Source organism: Dendrobates tinctorius, unplaced genomic scaffold, assembly GCF_039654945.1.
Source record: "Dendrobates tinctorius isolate UK_male_01 unplaced genomic scaffold, ASM3965494v1 ptg000156l, whole genome shotgun sequence".
In the NCBI taxonomy this organism is placed as follows: Eukaryota; Metazoa; Chordata; class Amphibia; order Anura; family Dendrobatidae; genus Dendrobates; species Dendrobates tinctorius.
In genome coordinates this window covers 10,800,883-10,814,576 of record NW_027361823.1, presented here as the reverse complement: position 1 = coordinate 10,814,576, position 13,694 = coordinate 10,800,883, and the positions used below count along the sequence as shown (strand labels likewise).

Sequence of the window (13,694 nt, the reverse complement as noted above, 5' to 3'; positions counted from 1 at the left end):
GCCCCCTAGCGGACACAGTGGTCACTACACCACAATATATATAAATTTAGTAAAAATATATAAAATAACACCACCCTAGTTTTGATCAAAAGCTGGAGCAAGTTGTACCAAATCCAAATTGCAAAAGAGGTGCACATTGCGTTATGAATTTGATGCGTTTTTTAGGTTGCCCATGCGTGAGAGTCAAAAAAAAACTTATGGCAGTCATGAGATGGAGAAAATTTGTACTAGAATTTACAGCGCTTTCTAACGGCCCCCTCCTGCTAAAGCTCCTTGCACGTTCCAGAAAAGCTCAAATTTTGGGGCACAACTACCAGTTGTGCAAAATTTTTTGACTTTTTATACACCAGCTTTCTGACAAACTGTTTGATGAACTGACTCGAAAGAGTTTGTTATTAGAGGCAAAAAGTAACAAATCATTAAAAAAAAAACACAAGCAAAAAACCTGAAGAGCAGTTGATGAAAGTTGATGACAAACACAACTACTACCCTAATACCTCGTGAATTGGGATGGGACTGTGGATAGGGTCTTCGGCTCTGCCATGGCCCCTCCGCATTTGCATTAGCCTCCTTTTATAAAGTACGCACCAGAGCCACTCTTGCCGCTGGTGTAATTGAGCAAAATGGAGCTGGACGCGGCGCATGCTCATATTGAGATCTCGGATCGTCATTGAGCCGAGATCCCATTCTGAACATGCATAGCCTCCATTTTGCTGGAGAGCGCCGGGACATGAATGAATGGGCAGCGCTACCACAAAATTTAAAAAGGAGGCTCATGCAAATGCGGAGGAGCCACGGCCTACCACCCACCATCTCTTGTAGACATGCAAGAATAGAGTAATAAATCCACCAAAAGATAAAAAAAAAATAATTTTCACTAATAATCACTATAAAATGACACTAAAAAGGTAACATCTTATTTTCATGACAGAGTTCCAACAAGAAGGAACAAGTGCAACAAGGGTACACAACAATGCAGCAACTGGGAACGAGCTTAGTAATGAATTACCATATAAATAAATAACGTGACAGTGCAAGTAATAAGTACCAGAGAGCCAGAGTTGTCACATCAGTATAGACATAGTGAGACCCCAAGTGGGGGAATTATATATAAATACACGTCTGACCACAATGCCCTAAGGACATATATCGGTACTGCTCTTACCCATTACTGCCTGCAGTGTCGCACGCGCCGCCCCGACGCACATTTCGCGTAGGCTTCTTCCGGGGGCTGCTGTCACAATCTCCCCTCGATGCACGAAGAGGCTCTTGCACAAAAAAAAGATTAACACAGTGGCAACTGTTTTTATTTATTTTTTTAAGTAAAGTAACATTACTCATCTACTTTTTTTTTTGCCCAGCAATCCAGCATTGACCCTCTGGCACATTTATATGCCTGCAGTAGTCAACCTCGTATTACTGGTATCATGGCGCCCATCTCTCAGCAGTGATGGCAATAGGCAACTACTGTATAACTTTACAAAAACTGATAAATAATTAAATTAAAAAAAGTTTAATTCCTCTTTTAAGTAAATTTGTAAGTACAATCCATAACTAATCTTCTTACCTGTACAACTGTCTGTCGACACGTCTATCAACAGCTTCTAGAACTCTGATCACAGCTTTGGACTGATACAGAAAGTAGCTCAGAACAAGTGTAAGATAAGCCGATCCACTTTTTATACACATTATAACAATATCTTAAGTGCAAAATGTGATATTATGCTTTAAAGAGAACCTGAATGCAAATCATACTGTCCAGTCTATAGGCAGCATGAATCAGAGCCAGGCTGCATGGTTGCAGCCAGGCAGTGTCGGACTCGGGTGCCAAGGGCCCACCAGTAACATAAACTCCAGGGTCTCACTTTTCAACTACATGCAAATATGACTTTAAACACTGTGGTGTAGTGACCGCTGTGTCAGCTAGGGGGCGCTGTGTGGGTGTCCCAGGACAGCCGTATCAGCATTTCCATTGTCCTAATAGGTGTAGGATACTGAATGATCATAATGGTCAGCAGAGGTACTGCTGACAGTTCCGTTACAATGTGTCAGGGAAGCCTGTGTGTGGCTGTGTGCAATAGGACCTTTAGTGAGGTCATAGCCATGTGATCACCTGTGGGTGTGGTTATGGACCATATAAGGTACCTAGGTCTGGTCACATGGTAGTGAATGCTTGGACCCGGTTGGTCCAGTGGGGAATGTTTCTCTGAGATGGGGCTTCCTGCCTAACAGCACGTGTGGACGCTGTGTGTAATGGCTGCCAGCACCTGTTAGTTCCCTGGAGGGAATATGAATGCCTGCTGCATGATAAAGGAACCGTGAGGTTACCCGGACGTGGGTGAGACAACTTGGGGCTAGGAACCCTGCACATTCAATACTGCACAGCTTATGTGACTATAGGACATTGCTAACATGGACGCTATGCTGATTGTGCTGTTAAGTGAACTTTTTGTTTCTATCCTGGTTTATGAGGATTAATAAACCGAAAGGACTGTGTTATGGTTGATGAAAACCTGTGCCGGAACTGTTTTATCGCTGCCAAGCGAGTGTCCCCCAACCTGTAAGACAACGCTACCTCACAACACATTCACAAATTTCTATTACAATAAACTGGCTAGATTGTTAAATACTGAGCATATAAGAGGGTGATGGCCCACCAGAGGATTCTCCTGTTCTCCTGTGGGCCAGTCCGAGACTGCAGCCAGGTATATTTTTATCTGAAATGCTCCAGTCCAGACCATAGGCAGAGACAAGACTAGTCCGCTGCCACCTCTGGCCAGCTTTTATCAGAGTCGCAATGGGTGATTGACAGTTCTCACTATGGAAGAGATCTATCAATCACTCGCAGCGGCGCTTGGAGAAGCTGGATGAATCTTCAAGCGCTTTTGTTTCAGAGAAAAATATACCTGGCTGCCATGGTGCAGCCAGACTCTGACTCATGTTGGTTTGGGTAGCATAAATCGTGAATCAGGTTCCCTTTAACCTAAGATTTTGAGAACACACATCATTGGTATCACTGAAATTTTAGTACAGCTTGTATTCTGAGAATAGAGCAGTATCACAATGCACACACAGAAGAAGCGAGGAAAGTAATTACAGTAATAAAATATTAACCAGGAGAATAATATGATTCTGTAATATAATGCACTTAAACTTGTACAGAGGGTTAATACGGAGTGGATACAGAGTGTGCACCTTTTAAGAAGTACTCTGAAAATTATTTTAGGCTTCTAGCCACTTTGCAGTAGTTTTTATGCAACAGTGAATTAAAGGGAACCCGTCAGTTGCTATTCATACCACCTCAACCACAGGCAGAATGTCTTTCTCTGAAAAGCTGTGGTGTTTCAGAAAACCGGATTACTTACCGGTAATACTCTTTTGTAGAGTCCACGACAGCACCCACTGAGAGAGGGGATCCGCCCCCGGAACAGGAAACCTACAGAGAGATAAATGGGGCGGTCCCCCTCGCTCCCTCAGTTTGTGTTACCGAGAACAACGGAGGAACCGCCATACATGTTTTAGTCAATTTGTTTGGGCGATTCATCTATCTTACCCCTATGTAGTTTTATGTTTACTAAGTTTAATCACCTATTTAACTTAACTCATAATCTCCACCACCAAGGAGACCCATGAGCGGGTGAGCGGGTGCTGTCGTGGACTCTACAAAAGAGTATTACCGGTAAGTAATCCGGTTTTTCCTCTTCGCCACGACAGCACCCACTGAGAGATTTCCAGAGATAATCACTTGGGAGGGCACACCGTGTTAAGGACTGATCTACCAAAAGTCAAATCCTCGGTAGAGGATAAATCTAGTCTATAGTGACTATAAAAGGTAGATGGAGAAGACCAGGTTGCAGCCTTACATATTTGTTCAATTGGGACGTTCGCTCTCTCGGCCCAGGAGGATGATATGGCTCTAGTAGAGTGCGCCTTAATCCCCAGTGGAGGGTCTTCTCCCTTTGCCAAATATGCCATCGTGATCGCATCTCTTATCCACCTGGATATCGTGCCCGTTGTAACTGCCGACCCCTTTCTGCTGCCCTGGAAGGAGACAAAAAGAGACCTACTCTGCCTCCAGGGACTGGTCCTATCTAGATAGGCTAGCACAGCTCTCTTCACATCTAAGGTGTGATATTTCTCCTCGTCCTGTGTTGACGGGTTCTCATAGAATGAAGGTAGGCATATCTCTTGAGATCTATGAAATTTAGTTGCCCATTTGGGCAGGTAGGACGGGTCCGTCTTTAAAATCAGACTGTCTCGTGTTATTAACAGGAACGGAGGGTCTACTGATAGAGCGTGAAGATCACTCACCCTCCTAGCCGATACTAAGGCCACTAGCATAGCCGTTTTCAATGAGAGGCACTTTACTGATGCTGAGCTTATGGGCTCAAACGGTGCCTGAGTGAAGGCATCCAAAACTAGAGTAAGGTTCCACGCTGGTAGCTGAGGCATATGCACCGGTTCTGATCGTTGACAAGCCGAGATAAAACGAGTCACCCATCTATTTGCTGCCACGTTATAGTTAAATAGGGCTCCTAGGGCTGATACGTGGACCTTTAGAGTGCTCACTGAGAGTCTCAATTCTCGGCCTCTTTGTAGAAATTCTAGAATGGCCGTAATGGGTACTTCACCGGCTAGCTTTGCTGGGTGAAAGGCCAGGAACTTCCTCCACACCTTAGCATATATCTTTGTTGTGGACTCTTTCCTACTTTGTAGCAGGGTATTGATTAGGTTCCTTGAGAAACCCTTCTGCCTCAGTAGCTCCCTTTCAAATTCCAGGCCGCTAGGTGCAGGGCTTTGGCCTGTGGATGGTAGCAGGGTCCCTGCGAGAGAAGATTCTGGTGCAGCGGCAGGATCCATGGGTCGGTTAGTGACATGGCTCTCAGCCATGAAAACCACGGTCTTTTTGGCCAAAACGGGGCTATCAAGATGACCCTCGCCCTCTCCTGTCTTATCTTCGTGACCACTGTTGGTAGTAGAACCATTGGAGGGAAGGCATAGGCTAGCTGGAAAGTCCAGGGTGCTTGGAGGGCATCTAGAATGTCTGGGTTGTCTGACCTGTACAGCGAAGCAAACCTTCTTACGTGCCTGTTGGCTCTGGTCGCGAATAGGTCTATCTCCGGTCTGCCCCATTCTGACACTATCATTTCGAAGACGTGCCTGCTGAGGACCCACTCGCCCGGATATAGGGTCTGGCGACTGAGATAGTCTGCTCGGGAGTTGTCTACTCCTCTTATATGGAGCGCTGACAGGGAGAGAAGATGTACCTCGGCTATTTCTAGGATCTTTCCCGCAATAGACATCAATGGTCCTGACCGCGTGCCTCCTTGCCGGTTTATATAGGCCACTGCGGTGGTATTGTCTGTCTGAATTCCCACGTGGGTGCCCCTTAACTGTGGAAGAAAGTGAGACATCGCATAGAAAATCGCTGTTAGCTCCTTTACATTAGAGGAGGTTTCTATTTCATCATTACGCCACCAGCCTTGTACCATGTGCTCTTCTAGGTGGGCTCCCCAACCTAAGGGGCTGGCATCCGTAGTGAGTATCTTGGAGGGAGTCACCCACCATTGCACTCCCTTTGATAAATTGGAAGGATTTAACCACCATTTCAGGGATCTTACCACCTCGGGCGATAGGGACATCTTCCCTTCTAGCCGCCCCTGCAGTATATCTGTCTCCTGCAGAATAGCCCACTGCAGTTCTCTGGAGTGGAACTGAGTCCATTGCACTGCTGGAATGCACGATATCAGAGACCCCAGCAAGGACATACCCTGTCTCAATGATATTACGGGTCTTCCTGTAGTATTCTGTATCTTATCGATTATGGCCATTACTTTGGCGTTCGGCAGAAAGCACTCCTCAGTTACGAAGTCCACTTGCAGGCCCAGAAACCTCTGACAGGTCACTGGTTCTAGTCTGGACTTCTCCCAGTTAATTAGCCAGCCCAGTGTTTGTAGGGATGAGATAATCCTAGCTATTCTCGCTTCGCACTGTGAAACAGAATTCCCCACTATGAGTAGGTCGTCTAAGTAAGGGACAACTAGGGTGTCATTCAGCCTTACATACGACATCACTTCCAGCATCAATTTTGTAAATACCCGAGGAGCCATGGATAGCCCGAATGGCATTGCCGCAAACTGGAAATGCTGAATCCGACCTCTGAACCAGACTGCTACCCGCAGGAACCTCTGGTGCCCTCGATATATGGGGAGATGGTAATAGGCGTCCTTTAGGTCCAAGACTGCCATATAACACCTGGGGAACAAAAGTTTTATTGCAGACTTAATCGACTCCATTTTAAACGACCTCAGTCTTAAGAAGGTATTAAGCTTCTTTAAAGTTATTATAGTCCTGTAAGAGCCATCTGGTTTTGGGACCAAAAATAGAGGAGAATAAAAGCCCATTCCTATTTCGTCCTCTGGGACCTCTACTAGGACCTGTTTAGTTAGCAGTACTGCAATCTCCATCTCCAGCGCTTCCTGCTGTGTCTGGGACTTCATGGAAGTCAATAGGAAGGAGTTCGGTGGATACCGAACAAATTCTAATTTCAGGCCTGATGACACAATATTCATGGCCCATGGATTTGATGTCACCTTCTCCCATTGGCGGCTGAATTTTAATAGCCTACCACCTACCGGTATAATGATTTTATCGGGATCTGTCTCCCCTGAAGGGACGTTTCCCAAATAGGTTGCCCCTTTGTTTGGGGTCCTTATTTCCCCAGCGGTCCTGGGGTCTAACCCGGAACATACGGGTTAGGGAAACCCTTCTTCCTCTCCCCCGCTTTTGTCAAAATCTCATCCAGTTCCGTGCCAAACAAGTACTTACCCTGGCAGGGTATAGAACACAGTCTAGTCTTTGTTTGTGTGTCTCCTTTCCATCCCTTCAACCATAAGGCCCGCCTGCCTGCATTGGTCAGTCCTGCCGCTCTAGCCGATAACCGGAGAGAGTCCGCGGAGGAGTCGGAGAGGAAGGCCGCTGCTCCCTTAATGAGGGGCATAGAGGAAAGGAGTCTATTCCTAGCTACTCCATTCTTAATATTGTCCTCTAAGTCATTCAGCCACACCAACATTGATCTTGCCGTACACGTGGCTGCTATTGCGGGCTTAAAGGCTGCCGTACATGCTTCCCAAGATCTTTTAAGAAATGTATCGGTTTTACGATCCAAAGAATCAGCCAAAGTTCCCGAATCCTCTACCGGCAGAGAGGATCTACGAGAGGTAGAGGCCACTGCCGCATCCACCTTGGGGGCTCTCGACCAGGCTATTAACTCCTCATCGTCAAAGGGGTACTTACGCTTTGACGTTAAGGGGAGGAAGGTTCTTTGACCTTGTTTTTCCCACTCCCTTTTAACTAGCTCTTTAACAGCTGGTACCACTGGGAATGCCCGGACCTTTCTACGGGAAATGCCTGCAAACATTATGTCCTGTGGGGTCTTGGGGTCCTTACTTTCTGGCAACCCCATGGTATTTCGGACAGACTTCACTAAATTACTGACACTGTCCGTGGGGAAACACGTTTGGTCCTCGTCCTCTGAGGAAAGGTATTCCTGGGACTTGTCGGAATCTAGTTCCCCGGTTTCAGATGCCGACTTTGACGCCAGCGAGGCTCCTCCTCTTGGCGAACATATTTCTCTCGCGGAGGAGTGACCCCCCAAACTACTGGAACCGCCTAAGGCCCGTAGCTCTTCTCTTATCATTGCCCGGATATCCTCCTTCTTTCGTGAGGACTCCTCCTGTAAGGCCTCCTCAATACATGATTGGCATAATCTCTTAGGGTGGCCATCTGGGAGGGGCTGAGAACATAAGGCACACTCTCTATGTTTCGCCTTCTCCGTTCTTTTAGCCTAAAGGGGGTATGGACCAGACAGAGAAGGCCATTAATAATATATTCTGACCACAAAACACTCACCCGTGAGTTTCGTCAGTAAACTACCGGCTGCGGGGTCCGCGACCCAGGCTGAGGCGAGGCATGGGACGACTTCTTTTCTTTGCGTTTTTTCTCCAATGGCTCATCTTGCCTGGAAGGTCCACTAGATTCCTTCCTGGAGCTGCAACTTTTCCTGGTGCTACTACTTCTCCTTGTAGCACTGCTCTGTCTACTGCCATGTGGGGATTGCACTGGCTGACCTAACTGGAGCGAAGCTGGGTCATCTAAGGACGACATGACTGCGCACCAGCGCTGCGTCTGTGGCTTCTTTTTATAGCCTCTGCTATAGCTGCTCCTCTTCCCCTCTTTTTTTTTTTTTTTTTCGTCCACCATCTTTTTTCCTTTTTTTTTTTTTTGCGCTTCTGCGCATGCGCGGGCGTTCTCCCGCGATCTCTGCCTCCTGTCCTAACCCCGGAAGTCCTCTCCACTTCCGGGTTGCCTCTCCTGGGGAAGCGCTCGCTCACAGCAGAGCACTGAAGCGGCGGCCGTCCGGCTGTGCCTCCCGGGTATCTACACCCCGCCACAACACACGGGGTCCCTCTCCCCTCCGCAGGTATGACGCCCGGTAGCGCTGCCCAGCACAAACGCTCGAGCCCTTTGCTGGGGGGGGGCATCATCAACCCCGGTCATTGGTATCTGTAATGCGCCCCCCCCGGGGGGGGGGTATTCCACTGTCCTCCCAGTGAGCCTTGGCACCAGTCTCACCTCCGGCCTCACCTGCATTACCAGCTCTAGGGGGGGGATATACCTCTCCGCCCAACGCTGCCTCCGGTCCTGGGGCCCCTGCTGCTCATATTCTGCACGCAGGCGGCTACCAGACCAGGTATCCTCTTCTGCGGGTTCCTTTCCAGGAACAGGAAACCAAACTGAGGGAGCGAGGGGGACCTCCCCATTTATCTCTCTGTAGGTTTCCTGTTCCGGGGGCGGATCCCCTCTCTCAGTGGGTGCTGTCGTGGCGAAGAGGAAAAAAAAGTTTAAAGATTCAGCCAGGGACCAGAACAGGAGATGGAACTAGGCCCACCTCTCCCAACTCCGCTCCAGGTGATTGAAAGGTCTCTCCTATATGTATGGACCTCAGGGGAGATCTGTCTCCTGTTGTGGTCCATGGCTGGATCTTTAAACTATGTTGTCTCTAAAGCACCACAGCCTTTCAGACAAAAAACACATCTGGCTGCAACCGTGCAGTCAGGCTCTGATTCATGATGCCTGTGGTTTGGGCAGAAAGCAATAGTTGATAGATTCCCTTTAATTTATGCATTGTTCAAGTAATAACTATGACTAGAGGAACAAGAAAAAAAAAAATCAGAGTGCTACTTTAAATTCACAGTAAATGAGAATTAAAGGAATCTGTCAGCAAGTTTTTGCTACGTCATCTGTGAGCAGTCTGATGTAGGCAAAGAGAAGCCGAATCCAGTGATGTATCACTTCGATTACATCATGCAGCTGTTCTGACACAATCAGAGCTTTTAGATTTAGCATGAAGCAGAGCTGAGGAAGTTAACCCCGCCCACACCACACCTAACCAAGCCCACACCAGGCTATCCACATATAATATCTATAGAAGGTGAGGTGCCCATAACAGGAGGCACGAGCTGCTGTTGTCCAGCAATAAGCTCCTGGTACTGAAACAATCATTGCAAGCCAACAACAGTACAGAGGTTGATAAGAGAGGCATCGCTGAAATCTGTGTTTTAACCCCTACAGCATGCCGTTTTCGGCTTACATAGCCAAAGTCTGCTGACAGATTCCCTTTAAATGGCATACTTCTTAGTAAAATGGAAACCCACACACACATTATCTAGCACTGAAAATGATTTACAGGACAAGAAAAATATAACAGGAAGCAGGAAGAAGAAGGATCCATATATAGCGTGACCTCTGCATATTTACAGTATCGGGGTGAGGAGACGCCACGGGCACCTACTTATATTGGTAAATATTTTGATATTATATTTTGGATTATTTAAAGGCTGGGGGATTTCCTTTTCATATGGTTGGTCAGAGTTACCGTGCACGTGACTTTGGGTTACTTTCATTGCTGGCCTGTAGTTTATCCTTGATTCCATCCCTTTTTGCTAATAAGGCACTGTTTTATGTTATTCATCAGTAATATCATTGAGCTTTATATTCTAGCGGGCTACTTTTTGAGATATACATACATATGAGTTTGGCAGTGATTTGAAGTGCAGCATAGGCGAGTTTGAGAGCTCATTGTAGCAAGTAATTTTTGTGCCTTGTTTAGCACATTTATTATCACTGCACCGCTGTCTTATATTGATTATATTTGTTGATAGCATATATTATATAATCATATTATAATATTATTTTGATTCCAAGGAAGTGTTACTTGCTCAGCAGCTTGCTGTAGTTTCAATAAAATTAGTGTTTTATCAGCAGCAGATTATCACCGCAGGACTAGGTGTGTCATGCTAAGCAGTCCAGATAATATGTTTAACCCGCCTCTACCACTGATTGGTAGCTTACTGTCACCAAGGGACCAATCAGCGGTGTGGGCGGGGTTATACACAGCTCAGCATTCTGACCACCGCTTCATCAACAGCAGAGAAAATAGAAAACCTAAAGAGACTAACTGGAAATGAGTTGGCGTGCATGTAACATGTAAGCGCATGTTCACACTGGCCACTAAACAGACAAAACCCAAGATAAAAACATAATAAGCAAATACCCTGGAGTAAATAAACAACAATAGTGCATAAAAATAATATAGGATGCTTAGTATACATAATTTTGGTAAAAAATGTAAAAGCCATCCAACCACGTCACGGTGACCCAATTTGTGACAGTGCAAACCATACCAAACTTTACCATTTGTCTAGTGACGTGCATATGGATAAGGGCCAAGAAGGAGAGAAACCTGGCTACTGGAAACGCAGTCATGGGGAATCATGTAAGGAGGAAGACTGGGCTGCGGGTACCTGTCCCTGAGCAGGGGCCGGAACTGTTGAGGCTGCCTCCTATGTTGCCTGGGGGAAGGAAAAAGGGACAGGACCAACCTCATAACCCGGGTAGGAGGAGCAATATAAAAACATAAGCACGCAGCAGAGTGAGCAGCAAGCTCCATCTCCTGAGCACCGACGCTGCGGCAGGCTGCGATTGCTGGCTCCCATCGCCACCAGTCGGGGTATAAGAGAGAGAGGTGCTGAGCACCCAGAGATTGTGAGTACTGCGGAGGAGAGAAGGCCAAGTACATTTGTTTGCGGCCTTCCCTGTCATCTGTGCTACGCCAGCCCACGGTCAACTACAACAATGTTGCGGCCTGGTTTGCTTTGGCCACACAAGTTCATGGACTAGTGGCTCAGCGGAAGGTACCGGAGACCGACCTCTGCCATCAGAAGACGGATAATCGTTTAAAGGACCCCCTCGGTGGACATCTTTCCGGCCGTAGCCGGCGCTACAACCCCTGCGGGATCACCTGCGGAGGAGGAACCTAGAGGACATAAGTTTGACAACTGGACTGCTGTTATTCTACATTTGTTGTTACTGCTATTTACCCTTTAATCATTTACCTTGTATTAAACTGTAAAATTTGTTAACCCTTGCTCTGCCTCTTGTTTGTCACTGCATCCTGCGACCTGCTTACAACCACATGAATATAATGTCCACCTCAAAGAAATGAACTGGAATGAGTTGGTGTGCACATAGCATGTAGGCGCATATTCACACTGGCCAGTAAACAGGCAAAAACCAAGATAATAATAATCTTTATTTTTATATAGCGCTAACATATTCCGCAGCCCTTTACAGTTTGCACACATTATCATCACTGTCCCCGATGGGGCTCACAATCTAAATTCCCTATTAGTATGTCTTTAGAATGTGGGAGGAAACCGGAGAACTCGGAGGAAACACATGCAAACACGGGAAGAACATACAAACTCCTTGCTGATGTTGTCCTTGGTGGGATTCGAACCCAGGTCCACTACCGTGCCGCGATAAAAACATAACGAAATACCCTGTTTTTTTTGGGTTTTTTTGTCTCTTTAGCAGAGAAAACTGTGATTCAATCAAATCACACCAAAAAAGAATAACGGAGTACTTTACTATCAAGTTTACTGAAAAATTCTAAATTTTAAATACTGGACACATCACAAAAATATTATCAAGGTTAAAAGGACGGCCAAAATTCACTGGCTGATACCCCTGACGCGTTTCGCAGTAGCTTCTTCAAAATGGAGACACGCTGTACTGTCTGTATAGTCTCTTTGCTTCCTCCCCTGCCCAGGAGCTGTGGTATGATCAGACCATGTCCCTGTATGGTCAGACACAGCCATTACACAGTACACAGCAGGGGCACATTTATAAGATTATCTCAGCACAGGGACATTTTATTTAACCACATCCAATTGTGGAAATTATTATTATTCCAAGATTTGTTGATTAAAACAAACTTTTGTTCGTGGGACAACCCCTTTAAGTTAATTGAGCAGCTTTGCCATACAGTAGTTTAAATATGCTGTATGGGAGATTAAAAACACATGAGACATGCACAAAAGTGAACAAGTCAGTAGGACAGTGTTCACACCACCCAAAGACTGAAACACAGAAAAAAACAGTATAACAAACATGCAAAAATACTCTGTGGTAAAAAATATATATAACAGTAAACAGCAAGTGCTAGTAAAAAAGATTTTACTAGCACTTGCTGTTTACGGTAATATATATTTTTTACCACAGAGTATTTTTGCACGTTTGTTATACTGTGTTTTTTCTGTGCTTCAGCCGCTGTATGGGAGATGTATGGTATGTGTGGCCATAGTGGTTGTCATAAACAGAAAACTAAAACAATGGAATATGAGTTTTAATAACAGACTAGTAGACAACAAAATGAAAAGAAAATAATCGATAACTAGGTAAAAAACTTACTTTACAGAGTAAGACCAATAATGGCACGAGGTGGAGTGTGAAGGCAGTGCTCATTTGTTCAGTTTATTGATTGTCAAACAGCATGAGATTGGCTTAAGATCCGAGTCCATATATTGAACAGAAGCAATGATATGACCCACAGGCTCCAGAAGATCTTACTAGTGTCAATAATGAACTCCAGCTGTTCTGGAAGAGAAGGATGATCAATGCTGGCCTAGGACGGCCCTATCATGAATGACTAGCAGAGAAAGGGTGAAGGATTGCAGAAAGGACGCAGACGGCCATATAACACGGATGATGATCGCATCACAATGCTCGGACTGGCCAGCGGCTCTCCTGACCAGAGTGTGACAGCTGCATAGAAATACATGAAGTTGCCACCTTCAGGTCAGGAGAGCCGCTGGCCAGTCCGAGCATTGGAAAGCGATCATCGTCCGTGTTATATGGCCGACTATGGCCCCTAATACTGATCATTGTATCATGAATCTGCAACATCTGTGTTGGCAGACAATAGGGGACCAGTCTACAGTGCAGCATATATAAATCTTGAATAATAAACATATATTGGAATGGGTTTGTTATTTCTATCACCACTACATATATCATCTTTATTATACAGATGTGTTAGATACTCAGGCTTGAAAACTATGTAATAATATACATCAGTGGTGCGGACATACTAATGGTGCAGCCACACAAGGGCCCAAGATGTAAGGGAACTCATTCTCACCACTAAAGGAGGAGGAAATGTGTCTTATGAGCTATAGGACTGCAAAGGGCCCATATTTTGTTCACAGGGACTCTTCTGTTTGTGTCAGCCCCTGATAGACACATACACCTTTGTTATAAAAAAAATCAGCTTCATATGTTACTTGTATTAA

At 45.8% G+C, this 13,694-nt stretch overlaps 1 protein-coding gene across 2 annotated transcripts in view; it reads right to left on the bottom strand.

Moving 5' to 3' along the window:
* The window catches only part of SGMS1 (sphingomyelin synthase 1), a 421,387-nt gene that overhangs the window by 241,780 nt on the left and 165,913 nt on the right, over positions 1–13,694 (bottom strand). The window contains exon 3 of one of the 2 annotated variants that reach the window (XM_073548229.1): positions 1,166–1,268. The exons of the other annotated variant lie outside the window; for it this stretch is intronic. The gene's annotated coding sequence lies outside the window, so the exon portion shown is untranslated. The remainder of the gene's footprint in view (positions 1–1,165; positions 1,269–13,694) is intronic. 2 annotated transcript variants of the gene reach the window in all.